Here is a 19,344-nt window from a genome sequence, read left to right as displayed (position 1 = left end):
ACACAAGTCTGCCCTCCTGCTGCTGGGAGTCCTCCCAGAGCAGGAGGCAAGGACAAAGGGTTTCCTGTCAGGGGCGGTGCCAGCACCGTCCCAGACAGGATTTTGTGTATCCTAGGTAGGCAGGGCTTTAGAGGAAGGTGACTGCAAGTGGCACCCCGGTGCTCACTGTGCATAGGCCGGCTGAAACCAGTTCCAGGGGCACTCCAGCCCCTGGCCTGGGGAAAGCCCGCCAAAGGAGAGGGGTGTAACCACCCCCCTCCTAGTCCCACCCATAGGGCAGGACTTAGTCGCGTGCCAGCCCCCTTTTCCAGGATAAAGGTAGGAACTGGCCCCCTTCCAAATCAGATCATCTTTGAATCCTGAAACTACTTTCTGCAAGAAGGAACTCAAGACTCTTCTCAAGATTTCTCCCTTGTGACTAAGGAGTAGTCACCCTGCAGCAGCAGGCACCAACCAAGCATCGCGGTTTGTTGCCAGTCTCTCCTTCGGATCAAGACTGCTCCAGCACGACGAGAACCGGCTTCCCTGGCACCTCTGACCTCAACCTGCATCATCAGCCCAGCTGTGATCCGTGGGTGTGACGAGACCTCGAGGGACCGGCCATCTTCAGAACTGCACGACGCTTGTCCAGCATGACGCCTGAGTGACCCTCGACTGAGTGCCTTGGGGTAAGAGAAGCCCCGACCCTGAGCAGCTCCAGCACCGAAGTTCAGCCCCCCTGCATCCACGAGATCGGCGTGGGGCCCTTCTGCTCTTTGCTGCTCACCGCGTTGTCCAGGTCGCTTGCCCGTTGGCTAGTGGCCCTCTCACGACGCTCCACGACGACAACTACTGCTGGTCTGGTTGCTCCAGACTAGCCCTTGCTCCCCTCCAAAAGAGGAGCACCCTGGACCCTCCTGGTCCACTCAAGACGCCATTTTAGGTCCACCGCGTGGGCCTTGCATTTGCCAAGACTTGTTGCCCAATCCTGGGTTCAGCGACGTCGACAGCAAGAACCTTCGTGGGACAGCTCGCACCTCCATCCTGGTCGCCGACAACGCCTCCTGGTCCGAGAGACTGCAGAGCCCAGCAGCGCCCACTCACCTGACTGCGGTGACTTCGCCCGGTGCCATCCTGGTGCCCACTTAATCACTGGCTAGTGATTCAGAACTTGGTCCCCTCTGCTTTCAGGTCTTCTTCTTCCCTGATCCAGGCTTGGATCACTCCGAACTTTCTTCACTGGCCGCCTGCCAGCAACTCTTTCTTCAGGCTCCTGGATCTTCAACGAGGGTTTCCGACGCAACTTCAACCCTATGCAGCCGCAGCCCCTGGGCTAGGTAACCTGAGTACTCCGGTGCTCCAGCATAGTCCAACACCCTAAGTGTTTGGATCCACTCTTGTTTTCGACCCACCTAGTCGGGTTCGCCCGAGAACAGTAACTTTGCAACTGCTAGCCTCCATAGACTTTTTCCCGCCTTACGCGTGAGAGTTCCCACTCTGCACACGACGTCCACAGGCCTCCTGCATCTAATCCCAGTGTTTAGAATTGTAGGCCTAGCGATTCCTAAGTCTAGAAACGTACTATTTACCTGCTAGCAAGTTCGCATTCCACTAACTGTGTATATGGTTTTTCGTGCCCCTAGGGCATTTGTGTAAATTGTGCGACTTAAAGTATTTTCTTAAGAGTTTTGTATTGTGCTTAGCTCCCTGACTCATAAAGAGTTCAGGGTAGTCTTGTTATAAATAAATATCTGTTTATTTTCATAACAACTTGTGTGGTGTCCTTTCACTTGGTGTTCAAGGGGTAATGTGATGGTAAAACAGCTGGCTTAACACGCCCTCTAGAGTCTTAGCCTTAGACTGCTCGTATCCATGCTACTAGGATAGCTGGTCTATAAGGTTGACTTACAACCAATCATCAATAAGGGTTGTTTGGACTGATACATAGTGATCACTAGAATAGTGAGCACTGCATATCAGGCCAACTTCTCACAGAGAGGTGGCAAATTATATGTTTTGCAGCTGCCATTACTTTGTCATAAAAACGTTGCACTGATGGGGTAACTGGTATTGGGAAGTGCACGTTAGTGCCGCCGTGCCATACCAAATCCTCTTTTAACTTGATCCTTACGAAATAAACATTTTATTGACATATGTGATGGAGAGATTGCAATTAGCGCTGTACAATTCTAAATGGCAAAATATGTCCATTATTATCTCTTTAATGCAACTGTGGGAGATCTTGCAAATCCTATTTTCCGCATGGCATTGCTGCCTCTCTTTCCCTGACCCTTCTGCAAGGCCTCGCTGCCTCTCCATCCCTGACCCTTCTGCATGGCCCTGCTGCCTCTCTTTCCCTGACCCTTCTGCATGGCATTGCTGCCTCTCTTTCCCTGACCCTTCTGCATGGCATTGCTGCCTCTCTATCCCTGACCCTTCTGCATGGCATGGCTGCCTCTCTATCCCTGCCCCTTCTGCATGGCCCTGCTGCCTCTCTATCCCTGCCCCTTCTGTTTGGCCCTGCTGCCTCTCTATCCCTGACCCTTCTGCATGACCCTGCTGCCTCTTTATCCCTGACCCTTCTGCATGGCCCTGCTGCCTCTCTATCCCTGACCCTTCTGCATGGCCCTGCTGCCTCACTATCCCTGACCCTTCTGCATGGTCCTGCTGCCTCTCTATCCCTGACCCTTCTGCATGGCCCTGCTGCCTCTCTATCCCTGACCCTTCTGCATGGCCCTGCTGCCTCTCTATCCCTGACCCTTCTGCATGGCCCTGCTGCCTCTCTATCCCTGACCCTTCTGCATGGTCCTGCTGCCTCTCTATCCCTGACCCTTCTGCATGGCCTCGCTGCCTCTCTTTCCCTGTCCCTTCTGCATGGCCTCGCTGCCTCTCTTTCCCTGTCCCTTCTGCATGGCCCTGCTGCCTCTCTATCCCTGACCCTTCTGCATGGCAATGCTGCCTCTCTATCCCTGACCCTTCTGCATGGCATGGCTGCCTCTCTATCCCTGACCCTTCTGCATGGCATGGCTGCCTCTCTATCCCTGACCCTTTTGCATGGCCCTGCTGCCTCTCTATCCCTGACCCTTCTGCATGGTCCTGCTGCCTCTCTATCCCTGACCCTTCTGCATGGCATGGCTGCCTCTCTATCCCTGACCCTTCTGCATGGCCCTGCTGCCTCTCTATCCCTGACCCTTCTGCATGGCCCTGCTGCCTCTCTATCCCTGACCCTTCTGCATGGCCCTGCTGCCTCTCTATCCCTGACCCTTCTGCATGGCCCTGCTGCCTCTCTCTCCCTGACCCTTCTGCATGGCATGGCTGCCTCTCTATCCCTGACCCTTCTGCATGGCCCTGCTGCCTCTCTATCCCTGACCCTTCTGCATGGCATGGCAGCCTCTCTATCCCTGACCCTTCTGCATGGCAATGCTGCCTCTCTATCCCTGACCCTTCTGCATGGCATGGCAGCCTCTCTATCCCTGACCCTTCTGCATGGCATGGCTGCCTCTCTATCCCTGACCCTTCTGCATGGCATGGCTGCCTCTCTATCCCTGACCCTTCTGCATGGCCCTGCTGCCTCTCTATCCCTGACCCTTCTGCATGGTCCTGCTGCCTCTCTATCCCTGACCCTTCTGCATGGCATGGCTGCCTCTCTATCCCTGACCCTTCTGCATGGCCCTGCTGCCTCTCTATCCCTGACCCTTCTGCATGGCCCTGCTGCCTCTCTATCCCTGACCCTTCTGCATGGCCCTGCTGCCTCTCTATCCCTGACCCTTCTGCATGGCCCTGCTGCCTCTCTCTCCCTGACCCTTCTGCATGGCATGGCTGCCTCTCTATCCCTGACCCTTCTGCATGGCCCTGCTGCCTCTCTATCCCTGACCCTTCTGCATGGCATGGCAGCCTCTCTATCCCTGACCCTTCTGCATGGCAATGCTGCCTCTCTATCCCTGACCCTTCTGCATGGCATGGCAGCCTCTCTATCCCTGACCCTTCTGCATGGCATGGCTGCCTCTCTATCCCTGACCCTTCCGCATGGCCCTGCTGCCTCTCTATCCCTGCCCCTTCTGTTTGGCCCTGCTGCCTCTCTATCCCTGACCCTTCTGCATGGCCTTGCTGCCTCTCTATCCCTGACCCTTCTGCATGGCCCTGCTGCCTCTATCCCTGACCCTTCTGCATGGCCCTGCTGCCTCTCTATCCCGGACCCTTCTGCTTGGCCCTGCTGCCTCTCTATCCCTGACCCTTCTGCATGGCCCTGCTGCCTCTCTATCCCGGACCCTTCTGCTTGGCCCTGCTGCCTCTCTATCCCTGACCCTTCTGCATGGCCTTGCTGCCTCTCTATCCCTGACCCTTCTGCATGGCCCTGCTGCCTCTATCCCTGACCCTTCTGCATGGCAATGCTGCCTCTCTATCCCTGACTCTTCTGCATGACCCTGCTGCCTCTCTATCCCTGACCCTTCTGCATGGCCCTGCTGCCTCTATCCCTGACCCTTCTGCATGTCCCTGCTGCCTCTCTATCCCTGACCCTTCTGCATGGTCCTGCTGCCTCTCTATCCCTGACCCTTCTGCATGGCATTGCTGCCTCTCTATCCCTGACCCTTCTGCATGGCCCTGCTGCCTCTCTATCCCTGACCCTTCTGCATGGCCCTGCTGCCTCTCTATCCCTGACCCTTCTGCATGACCCTGCTTCCTCTCTATCCCCGACCCTTCTGCATGGTCCTGCTGCCTCTCTATCCCTGACCCTTCTGCATGTCCCTGCTGCCTCTCTATCCCTGACCCTTCTGCATGGCATGGCTGCCTCTCTATCCCTGACCCTTCTGCATGGCCCTGCTGCCTCTCTATCCCTGACCCTTCTGCATGGCATGGCTGCCTCTCTATCCCTGACCCTTCTGCATGTCCCTGCTGCCTCTCTATCCCTGACCCTTCTGCATGGTCCTGCTGCCTCTCTATCCCTGACCCTTCTGCATGGCCCTGCTTCCTCTCTATCCCCGACCCTTCTGTTTGGCAATGCTGCCTCTCTATCCCTGACCCTTCTGCATGGCATGGCTGCCTCTCTATCCCTGACCCTTCTGCATGGCCCTGCTGCCTCTCTATCCTTCTGCATGGTCCTGCTGCCTCTCTATCCCTGACCCTTCTGCATGGTCCTGCTGCCTCTCTATCCCTGACCCTTCTGCATGGTCCTGCTGCCTCTCTATCCCTGACCCTTCTGCATGGCCCTGCTGCCTCTCTATCCCTGACCCTTCTGCATGGTCCTGCTGCCTCTCTATCCCTGACCCTTCTGCATGGCCCTGCTGCCTCTCTATCCCTGACCCTTCTGCATGGCATGGCTGCCTCTCTATCCCTGACCCTTTTGCATGGCCCTGCTGCCTCTCTATCCCTGACCCTTCTGCATGGTCCTGCTGCCTCTCTATCCCTGACCCTTCTGCATGGCATGGCTGCCTCTCTATCCCTGACCCTTCTGCATGGCATGGCTGCCTCTCTATCCCTGACCCTTCTGCATGGCCCTGCTGCCTCTATCCCAGACCCTTCTGCATGTCCCTGCTGCCTCTCTATCCCTGACCCTTCTGCATGGCATGGCTGCCTCTCTATCCCTGACCCTTCTGCATGGCATGGCTGCCTCTCTATCCCTGACCCTTCTGCATGGCATTGCTGCCTCTCTATCCCTGACCCTTCTGCATGGCAATGCTGCCTCTCTATCCCTGACCCTTCTGCATGGTCCTGCTGCCTCTCTATCCCTGACCCTTCTGCATGGTCCTGCTGCCTCTCTATCCCTGACCCTTCTGCATGGCCCTGCTTCCTCTCTATCCCCGACCCTTCTGTTTGGCAATGCTTCCTCTCTTTGGCTGATCATTCTGCAACTCTTTCCCTAACCTTCTCACGTTGAAAGCTCCGTACAACTCTCTAGCACCCCACCCTCACATGGCCAGGATGCTCCCTCTTTCTGCAATGACTTCCCCCTTCCGTTCCCTTCTCTAGCCCCATCCGTTCCGCGCTTACGCACTTCCTCCAAACACCCGCCAATCCGCAGCCTCGGACGCCCAGCTCTCGGCCAATGAGCGACGGAGGGCGGGTCATTGCCTTTCGGTTTCGCACGTGCTCCGCGCCAGGGTCAATTCGACGTGCGCAGTGCAGTGAAGTGCTTCGTCCGTTACGTTGTATTCTTCCGCGAGGAGCTCCGCGGCGGAAGGGCAACCGGCGCCGTGGGCGAGGCAACGTGCGTCGCACTCACCGCTGAGACCAGCGCACTCAGCGTCCGGTAAAAGGGCGCGGCTGCAGGCCTCCTCCCCGGGCACCCCTGCCGGGACTCTTTGAGCCGCGGAGGGATCCGAGCTGGGGCGCGCTCGCGCGGAGCGGAAGTGCGACGAATCTACTGCGGGGCAACGGCCGAAGGAGACGGAGAGCCGCGTGTGAGGAGCCCGGGACGGCAGCAAGGGTGAGGAGGAGCCCCCAGGAGGGCGGGCCCCCGTGTGTGCTGAGGGGGGAGACTCCCGGAGGGGTGCCAAACACAGGGGGGTTGTTACTGCTGGAGAGGGGCCCCTGGTGGTGTTGGAAGCGAAGAGGGGTCCCTGGGAGGTTTGGTAGCGATGAGAGGTCCAAGGGTAGGAGGGGCCCCTGGGGGTGTTGGAAGCGAGGAGGGGGCCCCTGGGGGTGTTGGAAGCGAGGAGGGGGCCCCTGGGGGTGTTGGAAACGAGGCGGAGCCCCTGGGGGTGTCGGGGTCCCTGGGAGGTTTGGTAGCGATGAGAGGTCCAAGGGTAGGAGGGGCCCCTGGGGGTGTTGGAAGCGAAGAGGGGTCCCTGGGAGGTTTGGTAGCGATGAGAGGTCCAAGGGTAGGAGGGGCCCCTGGGGGTGTTGGAAGCGAGGAGGGGTCCCTGGGAGGTTTGGTAGCCATGAGAGGTCCAAGGGTGGGAGGGGCCCCTGGGGGTGTTGGAAGCGAGGAGGGGTCCCTGGGAGGTTTGGTAGCGATGAGAGGTCCAAGGGTAGGAGGGGCCCCTGGGGGTGTTGGAAGCGGAGAGGGGTCCCTGGGAGGTTTGGTAGCGATGAGAGGTCCAAGGGTAGGAGGGGCCCCTGGGGGTGTTGGAAGCGAGGAGGGGTCCCTGGGAGGTTTGGTAGCCATGAGAGGTCCAAGGGTGGGAGGGGCCCCTGGGGGTGTTGGAAGCGAGGAGGGGTCCCTGGGAGGTTTGGTAGCGATGAGAGGTCCAAGGGTAGGAGGGGCCCCTGGGGGTGTTGGAAGCGAGGAGGGGTCCCTGGGAGGTTTGGTAGCGATGAGAGGTCCAAGGGTAGGAGGGGCCCCTGGGGGTGTTGGAAGCGAGGAGGGGTCCCTGGGAGGTTTGGTAGCGATGAGAGGTCCAAGGGTAGGAGGGGCCCCTGGGGGTGTTGGAAGCGGAGAGGGGTCCCTGGGAGGTTTGGTAGCGATGAGAGGTCCAAGGGTAGGAGGGGCCCCTGGGGGTGTTGGAAGCGAGGAGGGGTCCCTGGGAGGTTTGGTAGCGATGAGAGGTCCAAGGGTAGGAGGGGCCCCTGGGGGTGTTGGAAGCGAGGAGGGGTCCCTGGGAGGTTTGGTAGCGATGAGAGGTCCAAGGGTAGGAGGGGCCCCTGGGGGTGTTGGAAGCGAGGAGGGGTCCCTGGGAGGTTTGGTAGCGATGAGAGGTCCAAGGGTAGGAGGGGCCCCTGGGGGTGTTGGAAGCGGAGAGGGGTCCCTGGGAGGTTTGGTAGCGATGAGAGGTCCAAGGGTAGGAGGGGCCCCTGGGGGTGTTGGAAGCGGAGAGGGGTCCCTGGGAGGTTTGGTAGCGATGAGAGGTCCAAGGGTAGGAGGGGCCCCTGGGGGTGTTGGAAGCGAGGAGGGGTCCCTGGGAGGTTTGGTAGCCATGAGAGGTCCAAGGGTAGGAGGGGTCCCTGGGGGTGTTGGAAGCGAGGAGGGGTCCCTGGGAGGTTTGGTAGCGATGAGAGGTCCAAGGGTAGGAGGGGCCCCTGGGGGTGTTGGAAGCGAGGAGGGGTCCCTGGGAGGTTTGGTAGCGATGAGAGGTCCAAGGGTAGGAGGGGCCCCTGGGGGTGTTGGAAGCGAGGAGGGGTCCCTGGGAGGTTTGGTAGCGATGAGAGGTCCAAGGGTAGGAGGGGCCCTTGGGGGTGTTGGAAGCGGAGAGGGGTCCCTGGGAGGTTTGGTAGCGATGAGAGGTCCAAGGGTAGGAGGGGCCCCTGGGGGTGTTGGAAGCGAGGAGGGGTCCCTGGGAGGTTTGGTAGCGATGAGAGGTCCAAGGGTAGGAGGGGCCCCTGGGGGTGTTGGAAGCGAGGAGGGGTCCCTGGGAGGTTTGGTAGCCATGAGAGGTCCAAGGGTAGGAGGGGCCCCTGGGGGTGTTGGAAGCGAGGAGGGGTCCCTGGGAGGTTTGGTAGCGATGAGAGGTCCAAGGGTAGGAGGGGCCCCTGGGGGTGTTGGAAGCGGAGAGGGGTCCCTGGGAGGTTTGGTAGCGATGAGAGGTCCAAGGGTAGGAGGGGCCCCTGGGGGTGTTGGAAGCGAGGAGGGGTCCCTGGGAGGTTTGGTAGCGATGAGAGGTCCAAGGGTAGGAGGGGCCCCTGGGGGTGTTGGAAGCGAGGAGGGGTCCCTGGGAGGTTTGGTAGCCATGAGAGGTCCAAGGGTAGGAGGGGCCCCTGGGGGTGTTGGAAGCGAGGAGGGGTCCCTGGGAGGTTTGGTAGCCATGAGAGGTCCAAGGGTGGGAGGGGCCCCTGGGGGTGTTGGAAGCGAGGAGGGGTCCCTGGGAGGTTTGGTAGCGATGAGAGGTCCAAGGGTAGGAGGGGCCCCTGGGGGTGTTGGAAGCGGAGAGGGGTCCCTGGGAGGTTTGGTAGCGATGAGAGGTCCAAGGGTAGGAGGGGCCCCTGGGGGTGTTGGAAGCGAGGAGGGGTCCCTGGGAGGTTTGGTAGCCATGAGAGGTCCAAGGGTGGGAGGGGCCCCTGGGGGTGTTGGAAGCGAGGAGGGGTCCCTGGGAGGTTTGGTAGCGATGAGAGGTCCAAGGGTAGGAGGGGCCCCTGGGGGTGTTGGAAGCGAGGAGGGGTCCCTGGGAGGTTTGGTAGCGATGAGAGGTCCAAGGGTAGGAGGGGCCCCTGGGGGTGTTGGAAGCGAGGAGGGGTCCCTGGGAGGTTTGGTAGCGATGAGAGGTCCAAGGGTAGGAGGGGCCCCTGGGGGTGTTGGAAGCGGAGAGGGGTCCCTGGGAGGTTTGGTAGCGATGAGAGGTCCAAGGGTAGGAGGGGCCCCTGGGGGTGTTGGAAGCGAGGAGGGGTCCCTGGGAGGTTTGGTAGCGATGAGAGGTCCAAGGGTAGGAGGGGCCCCTGGGGGTGTTGGAAGCGAGGAGGGGTCCCTGGGAGGTTTGGTAGCGATGAGAGGTCCAAGGGTAGGAGGGGCCCCTGGGGGTGTTGGAAGCGAGGAGGGGTCCCTGGGAGGTTTGGTAGCGATGAGAGGTCCAAGGGTAGGAGGGGCCCCTGGGGGTGTTGGAAGCGGAGAGGGGTCCCTGGGAGGTTTGGTAGCGATGAGAGGTCCAAGGGTAGGAGGGGCCCCTGGGGGTGTTGGAAGCGAGGAGGGGTCCCTGGGAGGTTTGGTAGCCATGAGAGGTCCAAGGGTAGGAGGGGCCCCTGGGGGTGTTGGAAGCGAGGAGGGGTCCCTGGGAGGTTTGGTAGCGATGAGAGGTCCAAGGGTAGGAGGGGCCCCTGGGGGTGTTGGAAGCGAGGAGGGGTCCCTGGGAGGTTTGGTAGCCATGAGAGGTCCAAGGGTGGGAGGGGCCCCTGGGGGTGTTGGAAGCGAGGAGGGGTCCCTGGGAGGTTTGGTAGCGATGAGAGGTCCAAGGGTAGGAGGGGCCCCTGGGGGTGTTGGAAGCGAGGAGGGGTCCCTGGGAGGTTTGGTAGCGATGAGAGGTCCAAGGGTAGGAGGGGCCCCTGGGGGTGTTGGAAGCGAGGAGGGGTCCCTGGGAGGTTTGGTAGCGATGAGAGGTCCAAGGGTAGGAGGGGCCCCTGGGGGTGTTGGAAGCGGAGAGGGGTCCCTGGGAGGTTTGGTAGCGATGAGAGGTCCAAGGGTAGGAGGGGCCCCTGGGGGTGTTGGAAGCGAGGAGGGGTCCCTGGGAGGTTTGGTAGCCATGAGAGGTCCAAGGGTAGGAGGGGTCCCTGGGGGTGTTGGAAGCGAGGAGGGGTCCCTGGGAGGTTTGGTAGCGATGAGAGGTCCAAGGGTAGGAGGGGCCCCTGGGGGTGTTGGAAGCGAGGAGGGGTCCCTGGGAGGTTTGGTAGCGATGAGAGGTCCAAGGGTAGGAGGGGCCCCTGGGGGTGTTGGAAGCGAGGAGGGGTCCCTGGGAGGTTTGGTAGCGATGAGAGGTCCAAGGGTAGGAGGGGCCCTTGGGGGTGTTGGAAGCGGAGAGGGGTCCCTGGGAGGTTTGGTAGCGATGAGAGGTCCAAGGGTAGGAGGGGCCCCTGGGGGTGTTGGAAGCGAGGAGGGGTCCCTGGGAGGTTTGGTAGCGATGAGAGGTCCAAGGGTAGGAGGGGCCCCTGGGGGTGTTGGAAGCGAGGAGGGGTCCCTGGGAGGTTTGGTAGCCATGAGAGGTCCAAGGGTAGGAGGGGCCCCTGGGGGTGTTGGAAGCGAGGAGGGGTCCCTGGGAGGTTTGGTAGCGATGAGAGGTCCAAGGGTAGGAGGGGCCCCTGGGGGTGTTGGAAGCGGAGAGGGGTCCCTGGGAGGTTTGGTAGCGATGAGAGGTCCAAGGGTAGGAGGGGCCCCTGGGGGTGTTGGAAGCGAGGAGGGGTCCCTGGGAGGTTTGGTAGCGATGAGAGGTCCAAGGGTAGGAGGGGCCCCTGGGGGTGTTGGAAGCGAGGAGGGGTCCCTGGGAGGTTTGGTAGCCATGAGAGGTCCAAGGGTGGGAGGGGTCTGGGGGTCAGGGACCCGTTCCGGTTTGGGATGAATAGAGGAGGGGGCCCTTGAGCACAGAAGAGGGGCCCACGGGGGTCGGTGAGCAGGGCCCGTTGAGGGTTGGAAGGAGTATAGAAGGGCCGCTAGGCTTTAGGACCAGAGAGGAGGGGCCCGCGGGGAGCAGGGGCCCGTTCGGGAAGAGCAGAGGAGGGCCCCGCGGGAGGCTAGGAGCAGGGGCCCGTTTGGGGAGCAGAGGAGGGCCCCGCGGGAGGCTAGGAGCAGAGGAGGGCCCCGCGGCGAGAAGAGTGCGAGCCGGGATAGTGGACTGGATGACCGGGAGGAGTGTGGGGAAGGGGCCCGATGTGGGTCTAGACGAGCGAAGGGGGCAGGGCGGCGAGCAGCCACACCACCGTGAGTGGTGGTGGTAATATGCATTTGTGGATTCATTAACATGTATTTGAACAATAAAACGACATTATAACTTCATATTCACAAAAACAGACTTGACCAAATCCTGTTTTAAGCGGCCACAGCGTACAATTTCGTAAGGTTAACTTTTACAAAACCATTATCTACACAATTAACCACTTGACCCAGTTAACAACAATAGCAGCAGAGCCACCGTGGGTGGAGGGCACGAGAGAGAGACGGCTGGAGCCAGCGCACGAGGCCGGCGGAGAAGGGGCTTCCCTGGGTTATATGGAGCAGGAGGGACTGGCCTTGAGGAGTAGAGTGGGCGCTGGGACCGAGAGCTCAGGGTGGAGCAGAAGGGACTGGCCTCGAGAGGAGTAAGAGTGGGCACTGGGACCGAGAGCTCAGGGTGGAGCAGGAGGGACTGGCCTTGAGGAGTAGAGTGGGCGCTGGGACCGAGAGCTCAGGGTGGAGAAGAAGGGACTGGCCTCGAGAGGAGTAAGAGTGGGCACTGGGACCGAGAGCTCAGGGTGGAGAAGAAGGGACTGGCCTTGAGGAGTAGAGTGGGCACTGGGACCGAGAGCTCAGGGTGGGGAAGGGACTGGCCTTGAGAGGAGTAAGAGTGGGCGCTGGGACGGAGAGCTCAGGGTGGAGCAGAAGGGACTGGCCTTGAGGAGTAAGAGTGGGCACTGGGACCGAGAGCTCAGGGTGGAGCAGAAGGGACTGGCCTTGAGGAGTAAGAGTGGGCACTGGGACCGAGAGCTCAGGGTGGAGCAGAAGGGACTGGCCTTGAGAGGAGTAGAGTGGGCGCTGGGACCGAGAGCTCAGGGTGGAGCAGGAGGGACTGGCCTCGAGAGGAGTAAGAGTGGGCACTGGGACCGAGAGCTCAGGGTGGAGCAGAAGGGACTGGCTTTGAGAGGAGTAAGAGTGGGCACTGGGACCGAGAGCTCAGGGTGGAGCAGAAGGGACTGGCCTTGAGAGGAGTAGAGTGGGCACTGGGACCGAGAGCTCAGGGTGGAGAAGAAGGGACTGGCTTTGAGAGGAGTAAGAGTGGGCACTGGGACCGAGAGCTCAGGGTGGAGCAGAAGGGACTGGCTTTGAGAGGAGTAAGAGTGGGCACTGGGACGGAGAGCTCAGGGTGGAGCAGAAGGGACTGGCTTTGAGAGGTGTAAGAGTGGGCACTGGGACCGAGAGCTCAGGGTGGAGCAGGAGGGACTGGCCTCGAGAGGAGTAAGAGTGGGCACTGGGACCGAGAGCTCAGGGTGGAGCAGAAGGGACTGGCCTTGAGAGGAGTAAGAGTGGGCGCTGGGACCGAGAGCTCAGGGTGGAGCAGAAGGGACTGGCCTTGAGAGGAGTAAGAGTGGGCACTGGGACCGAGAGCTCAGGGTGGAGCAGAAGGGACTGGCCTTGAGAGGAGTAAGAGTGGGCGCTGGGACCGAGAGCTCAGGGTGGAGAAGAAGGGACTGGCCTTGAGAGGAGTAAGAGTGGGCACTGGGACCGAGAGCTCAGGGTGGAGCAGAAGGGACTGGCCTTGAGGAGTAAGAGTGGGCACTGGGACCGAGAGCTCAGGGTGGAGCAGAAGGGACTGGCTTTGAGAGGAGTAAGAGTGGGCACTGGGACCGAGAGCTCAGGGTGGAGAAGAAGGGACTGGCTTTGAGAGGAGTAAGAGTGGGCACTGGGACCGAGAGCTCAGGGTGGAGCAGGAGGGAGTGGCCTTGAGAGGAGTAAGAGTGGGCGCTGGGACCGAGAGCTCAGGGTGGAGCAGAAGGGACTGGCCTTGAGAGGAGTAAGAGTGGGCACTGGGACGGAGAGCTCAGGGTGGAGCAGAAGGGAGTGGCCTTGAGAGGAGTAAGAGTGGGCACTGGAACCGAGAGCTCAGGGTGGAGCAGAAGAGACTGGCCTTGAGAGGAGTAAGAGTGGGCGCTGGGACGGAGAGCTCAGGGTGGAGCAGAAGGGACTGGCGTTGAGAGGAGTAAGAGTGGGCACTGGGACCGAGAGCTCAGGGTGGAGCAGAAGGGACTGGCCTTGAGGAGTAAGAGTGGGCACTGGGACCGAGAGCTCAGGGTGGAGCAGGAGGGACTGGCCTCGAGAGGAGTAAGAGTGGGCACTGGGACCGAGAGCTCAGGGTGGAGCAGAATGGACTGGCCTTGAGAGGAGTAAGAGTGGGCGCTGGGACCGAGAGCTCAGGGTGGAGCAGAAGGGACTGGCCTTGAGAGGAGTAAGAGTGGGCACTGGGACCGAGAGCTCAGGGTGGAGCAGAAGGGACTGGCCTTGAGAGGAGTAAGAGTGGGCGCTGGGACCGAGAGCTCAGGGTGGAGCAGAAGGGACTGGCCTTGAGAGGAGTAAGAGTGGGCACTGGGACCGAGAGCTCAGGGTGGAGCAGAAGGGACTGGCCTTGAGAGGAGTAGAGTGGGCACTGGGACGGAGAGCTCAGGGTGGAGCAGAAGGGACTGGCCTTGAGAGGAGTAGAGTGGGCACTGGGACCGAGAGCTCAGGGTGGAGAAGAAGGGACTGGCCTTGAGAGGGGTAAGAGTGGGCACTGGGACCGAGAGCTCAGGGTGGAGCAGAAGGGACTGGCCTTGAGAGGAGTAAGAGTGGGCGCTGGGACCGAGAGCTCAGGGTGGAGAAGAAGGGAGTGGCCTTGAGAGGAGTAAGAGTGGGCACTGGGATCGAGAGCTCAGGGTAGAGCAGGAGGGACTGGCCTTGAGAGGAGTAGAGTGGGCACTGGGACCGAGAGCTCAGGGTGGAGCAGAAGGGACTGGCCTTGAGAGGAGTAAGAGTGGGCGCTGGGACCGAGAGCTCAGGGTGGAGCAGAAGGGACTGGCCTTGAGGAGTAAGAGTGGGCACTGGGACCGAGAGCTCAGGGTGGAGCAGAAGGGACTGGCCTTGAGAGGAGTAAGAGTGGGCACTGGGACCGAGAGCTCAGGGTGGAGAAGAAGGGACTGGCGTTGAGAGGAGTAAGAGTGGGCACTGGGACCGAGAGCTCAGGGTGGAGCAGAAGGGACTGGCTTTGAGAGGAGTAAGAGTGGGCACTGGGACCGAGAGCTCAGGGTGGAGCAGAAGGGACTGGCCTTGAGAGGAGTAAGAGTGGGCGCTGGGACCGAGAGCTCAGGGTGGAGCAGGAGGGAGTGGCCTTGAGAGGAGTAGAGTGGGCGCTGGGACGGAGAGCTCAGGGTGGAGCAGAAGGGACTGGCCTTGAGAGGAGTAAGAGTGGGCACTGGGACCGAGAGCTCAGGGTGGGGAAGGGACTGGCCTTGAGAGGAGTAAGAGTGGGCACTAGGACCGAGAGCTCAGGGTGGAGCAGAAGGGACTGGCCTTGAGGAGTAAGAGTGGGCACTGGGACCGAGAGCTCAGGGTGGAGCAGGAGGGACTGGCCTTGAGAGGGGTAAGAGTGGGCACTGGGACCGAGAGCTCAGGATGGAGCAGAAGGGACTGGCCTTGAGGAGTAAGAGTGGGCACTGGGACCGAGAGCTCAGGGTGGAGCAGGAGGGACTGGCCTTGAGAGGGGTAAGAGTGGGCACTGGGACCGAGAGCTCAGGGTGGAGCAGAAGGGACTGGCCTTGAGAGGAGTAAGAGTGGGCACTGGGACCGAGAGCTCAGGGTGGAGCAGAAGGGACTGGCCTTGAGGAGTAAGAGTGGGCACTGGGACCGAGAGCTCAGGGTGGAGCAGGAGGGACTGGCCTCGAGAGGAGTAAGAGTGGGCACTGGGACCGAGAGCTCAGGGTGGAGCAGAATGGACTGGCCTTGAGAGGAGTAAGAGTGGGCGCTGGGACCGAGAGCTCAGGGTGGAGCAGAAGGGACTGGCCTTGAGAGGAGTAAGAGTGGGCACTGGGACCGAGAGCTCAGGGTGGAGCAGAAGGGACTGGCCTTGAGAGGAGTAAGAGTGGGCACTGGGACCGAGAGCTCAGGGTGGAGCAGAAGAGACTGGCCTTGAGAGGAGTAAGAGTGGGCACTGGGACCGAGAGCTCAGGGTGAAGCAGAAGGGACTGGCCTTGAGAGGAGTAGAGTGGGCACTGGGACCGAGAGCTCAGGGTGGAGCAGAAGGGACTGGCCTTGAGAGGAGTAGAGTGGGCACTGGGACCGAGAGCTCAGGGTGGAGAAGAAGGGACTGGCCTTGAGAGGGGTAAGAGTGGGCACTGGGACCGAGAGCTCAGGGTGGAGCAGAAGGGACTGGCCTTGAGAGGAGTAAGAGTGGGCGCTGGGACCGAGAGCTCAGGGTAGAGCAGGAGGGACTGGCCTTGAGAGGAGTAGAGTGGGCACTGGGACCGAGAGCTCAGGGTGGAGCAGAAGGGACTGGCCTTGAGAGGAGTAAGAGTGGGCGCTGGGACCGAGAGCTCAGGGTGGAGCAGAAGGGACTGGCCTTGAGAGGAGTAAGAGTGGGCACTGGGACCGAGAGCTCAGGGTGGAGAAGAAGGGACTGGCGTTGAGAGGAGTAAGAGTGGGCACTGGGACCGAGAGCTCAGGGTGGAGCAGAAGGGACTGGCTTTGAGAGGAGTAAGAGTGGGCACTGGGACCGAGAGCTCAGGGTGGAGCAGAAGGGACTGGCCTTGAGAGGAGTAAGAGTGGGCGCTGGGACCGAGAGCTCAGGGTGGAGCAGGAGGGAGTGGCCTTGAGAGGAGTAGAGTGGGCGCTGGGACGGAGAGCTCAGGGTGGAGCAGAAGGGACTGGCCTTGAGAGGAGTAAGAGTGGGCACTGGGACCGAGAGCTCAGGGTGGGGAAGGGACTGGCCTTGAGAGGAGTAAGAGTGGGCACTAGGACCGAGAGCTCAGGGTGGAGCAGAAGGGACTGGCCTTGAGGAGTAAGAGTGGGCACTGGGACCGAGAGCTCAGGGTGGAGCAGGAGGGACTGGCCTTGAGAGGGGTAAGAGTGGGCACTGGGACCGAGAGCTCAGGATGGAGCAGAAGGGACTGGCCTTGAGGAGTAAGAGTGGGCACTGGGACCGAGAGCTCAGGGTGGAGCAGGAGGGACTGGCCTTGAGAGGGGTAAGAGTGGGCACTGGGACCGAGAGCTCAGGGTGGAGCAGAAGGGACTGGCCTTGAGAGGAGTAAGAGTGGGCACTGGGACCGAGAGCTCAGGGTGGAGCAGAAGGGACTGGCCTTGAGAGGAGTAAGAGTGGGCACTGGGACCGAGAGCTCAGGGTGGAGCAGAAGGGACTGGCCTTGAGAGGAGTAAGAGTGGGCACTGGCACCGAGAGCTCAGGGTGGAGCAGCAGGGACTGGCCTCGAGGAGTAAGAGTGGGCACTGGGACCGAGAGCTCAGGGTGGAGCAGGAGGGACTGGCCTTGAGGAGTAAGAGTGGGCACTGGGACCGAGAGCTCAGGGTGGAGCAGAAGGGACTGGCCTTGAGAGGAGTAAGAGTGGGCGCTGGGACCGAGAGCTCAGGGTGGAGAAGAAGGGACTGGCCTTGAGAGGAGTAAGAGTGGGCGCTGGGACCGAGAGCTCAGGATGGAGCAGAAGGGACTGGCCTTGAGGAGTAAGAGTGGGCACTGGGACCGAGAGCTCAGGGTGGAGCAGGAGGGACTGGCCTTGAGAGGGGTAAGAGTGGGCACTGGGACCGAGAGCTCAGGGTGGAGCAGAAGGGACTGGCCTTGAGAGGAGTAAGAGTGGGCGCTGGGACGGAGAGCTCAGGGTGGAGCAGAAGGGACTGGCCTTGAGAGGAGTAGAGTGGGCACTGGGACCGAGAGCTCAGGGTGGAGAAGAAGGGACTGGCCTTGAGAGGGGTAAGAGTGGGCACTGGGACCGAGAGCTCAGGGTGGAGCAGAAGGGACTGGCCTTGAGAGGAGTAAGAGTGGGCACTGGGACCGAGAGCTCAGGGTGGAGCAGAAGGGACTGGCCTCGAGAGAAGTAGAGTGGGCACTGGGACCGAGAGCTCAGGGTGGAGCAGAAGGGACTGGCCTTGAGAGGAGTAAGAGTGGGCGCTGGGACCGAGAGCTCAGGATGGAGCAGAAGGGACTGGCCTTGAGGAGTAAGAGTGGGCACTGGGACCGAGAGCTCAGGGTGGAGCAGGAGGGACTGGCTTTGAGAGGAGTAAGAGTGGGCACTGGGACCGAGAGCTCAGGGTGGAGCAGGAGGGACTGGCTTTGAGAGGAGTAAGAGTGGGCACTGGGACCGAGAGCTCAGGGTGGAGCAGAAGGGACTGGCTTTGAGAGGAGTAAGAGTGGGCGCTGGGACCGAGAGCTCAGGGTGGAGCAGGAGGGACTGGCCTTGAGAGGGGTAAGAGTGGGCACTGGGACCGAGAGCTCAGGGTGGAGCAGAAGGGACTGGCCTTGAGAGGAGTAGAGTGGGCACTGGGACCGAGAGCTCAGGGTGGAGCAGAAGGGACTGGCCTTGAGAGGAGTAAGAGTGGGCACTGGGACCGAGAGCTCAGGGTGGAGCAGAAGGGACTGGCCTCGAGAGAAGTAGAGTGGGCACTGGGACCGAGAGCTCAGGGTGGAGCAGAAGGGACTGGCCTTGAGAGGAGTAAGAGTGGGCACTGGGACTGAGAGCTCAGGGTGGAGCAGGAGGGACTGGCCTTGAGGAGTAAGAGTGGGCACTGGGACCGAGAGCTCAGGGTGGAGCAGAAGGGACTGGCCTCGAGAGGAGTAAGAGTGGGCACTGGGACCGAGAGCTCAGGGTGGAGCAGGAGGGACTGGCCTTGAGAGGAGTAAGAGTGGGCACTGGGACTGAGAGCTCAGGGTGGAGCAGGAGGGACTGGCCTTGAGGAGTAAGAGTGGGCACTGGGACCGAGAGCTCAGGGTGGAGCAGAAGGGACTGGCCTCGAGAGGAGTAAGAGTGGGCACTGGGACCGAGAGCTCAGGGTGGAGCAGGAGGGACTGGCCTTGAGGAGTAAGAGTGGGCACTGGGACCGAGAGCTCAGGGTGGAGCAGAAGGGACTGGCCTTGAGAGGAGTAAGAGTGGGCGCTGGGACCGAGAGCTCAGGGTGGAGAAGAAGGGACTGGCCTTGAGAGGAGTAAGAGTGGGCGCTGGGACCGAGAGCTCAGGGTGAAGAAGAAGGGACTGGCCTCGAGAGGAGTAAGAGTGGGCACTGGGACCGAGAGCTCAGGGTGGAGCAGAAGGGACTGGCCTTGAGAGGAGTAAGAGTGGGCACTGGGACCGAGAGCTCAGGGTGGAGCAGAAGGGACTGGCCTTGAGAGGAGTAAGAGTGGGCGCTGGGACCGAGAGCTCAGGGTGGAGCAGAAGGGACTGGCCTTGAGAGGAGTAGAGTGGGCACTGGGACCGAGAGCTCAGGGTGGAGCAGAAGGGACTGGCCTTGAGAGGAGTAGAGTGGGCACTGGGACCGAGAGCTCAGGGTGGAGAAGAAGGGACTGGCCTTGAGAGGGGTAAGAGTGGGCACTGGGACCGAGAGCTCAGGGTGGAGCAGAAGGGACTGGCCTTGAGAGGAGTAAGAGTGGGCACTGGGACCGAGAGCTCAGGGTGGAGCAGAAGGGACTGGCCTTGAGAGAAGTAGAGTGGGCACTGGGACCGAGAGCTCAGGGTGGAGCAGAAGGGACTGGCCTTGAGAGGAGTAAGAGTGGGCGCTGGGACCGAGAGCTCAGGATGGAGCAGAAGGGACTGGCCTTGAGGAGTAAGAGTGGGCACTGGGACCGAGAGCTCAGGGTGGAGCAGGAGGGACTGGCTTTGAGAGGAGTAAGAGTGGGCACTGGGACCGAGAGCTCAGGGTGGAGCAGGAGGGACTGGCTTTGAGAGGAGTAAGAGTGGGCACTGGGACCGAGAGCTCAGGGTGGAGCAGAAGGGACTGGCTTTGAGAGGAGTAAGAGTGGGCGCTGGGACCGAGAGCTCAGGGTGGAGCAGGAGGGACTGGCCTTGAGAGGGGTAAGAGTGGGCACTGGGACCGAGAGCTCAGGGTGGAGCAGAAGGGACTGGCCTTGAGAGGAGTAGAGTGGGCACTGGGACCGAGAGCTCAGGGTGGAGCAGAAGGGACTGGCCTTGAGAGGAGTAAGAGTGGGCACTGGGACCGAGAGCTCAGGGTGGAGCAGAAGGGACTGGCCTCGAGAGAAGTAGAGTGGGCACTGGGACCGAGAGCTCAGGGTGGAGCAGAAGGGACTGGCCTTGAGAGGAGTAAGAGTGGGCACTGGGACCGAGAGCTCAGGGTGG

The 19,344-nt window shown here is 61.1% G+C and overlaps 1 protein-coding gene across 1 annotated transcript in view; it reads left to right on the top strand.

The window, feature by feature from the left end:
- Positions 1-6,267: 6,267 nt before the first annotated feature.
- Positions 6,268-19,344, top strand: part of PIWIL1 (piwi like RNA-mediated gene silencing 1) — a 1,966,306-nt gene continuing 1,953,229 nt past the window's right edge. The window contains exon 1 of the mRNA XM_078668015.1: positions 6,268-6,403. The gene's annotated coding sequence lies outside the window, so the exon portion shown is untranslated. The remainder of the gene's footprint in view (positions 6,404-19,344) is intronic.

Source organism: Lissotriton helveticus, chromosome 11 (assembly GCF_964261635.1).
Source record: "Lissotriton helveticus chromosome 11, aLisHel1.1, whole genome shotgun sequence".
Lineage (NCBI taxonomy): Eukaryota > Metazoa > Chordata > Amphibia > Caudata > Salamandridae > Lissotriton > Lissotriton helveticus.
The sequence above is the reverse complement of the archived record's forward strand: the minus strand, read 5'-3'. Positions and strand labels throughout refer to the sequence as shown.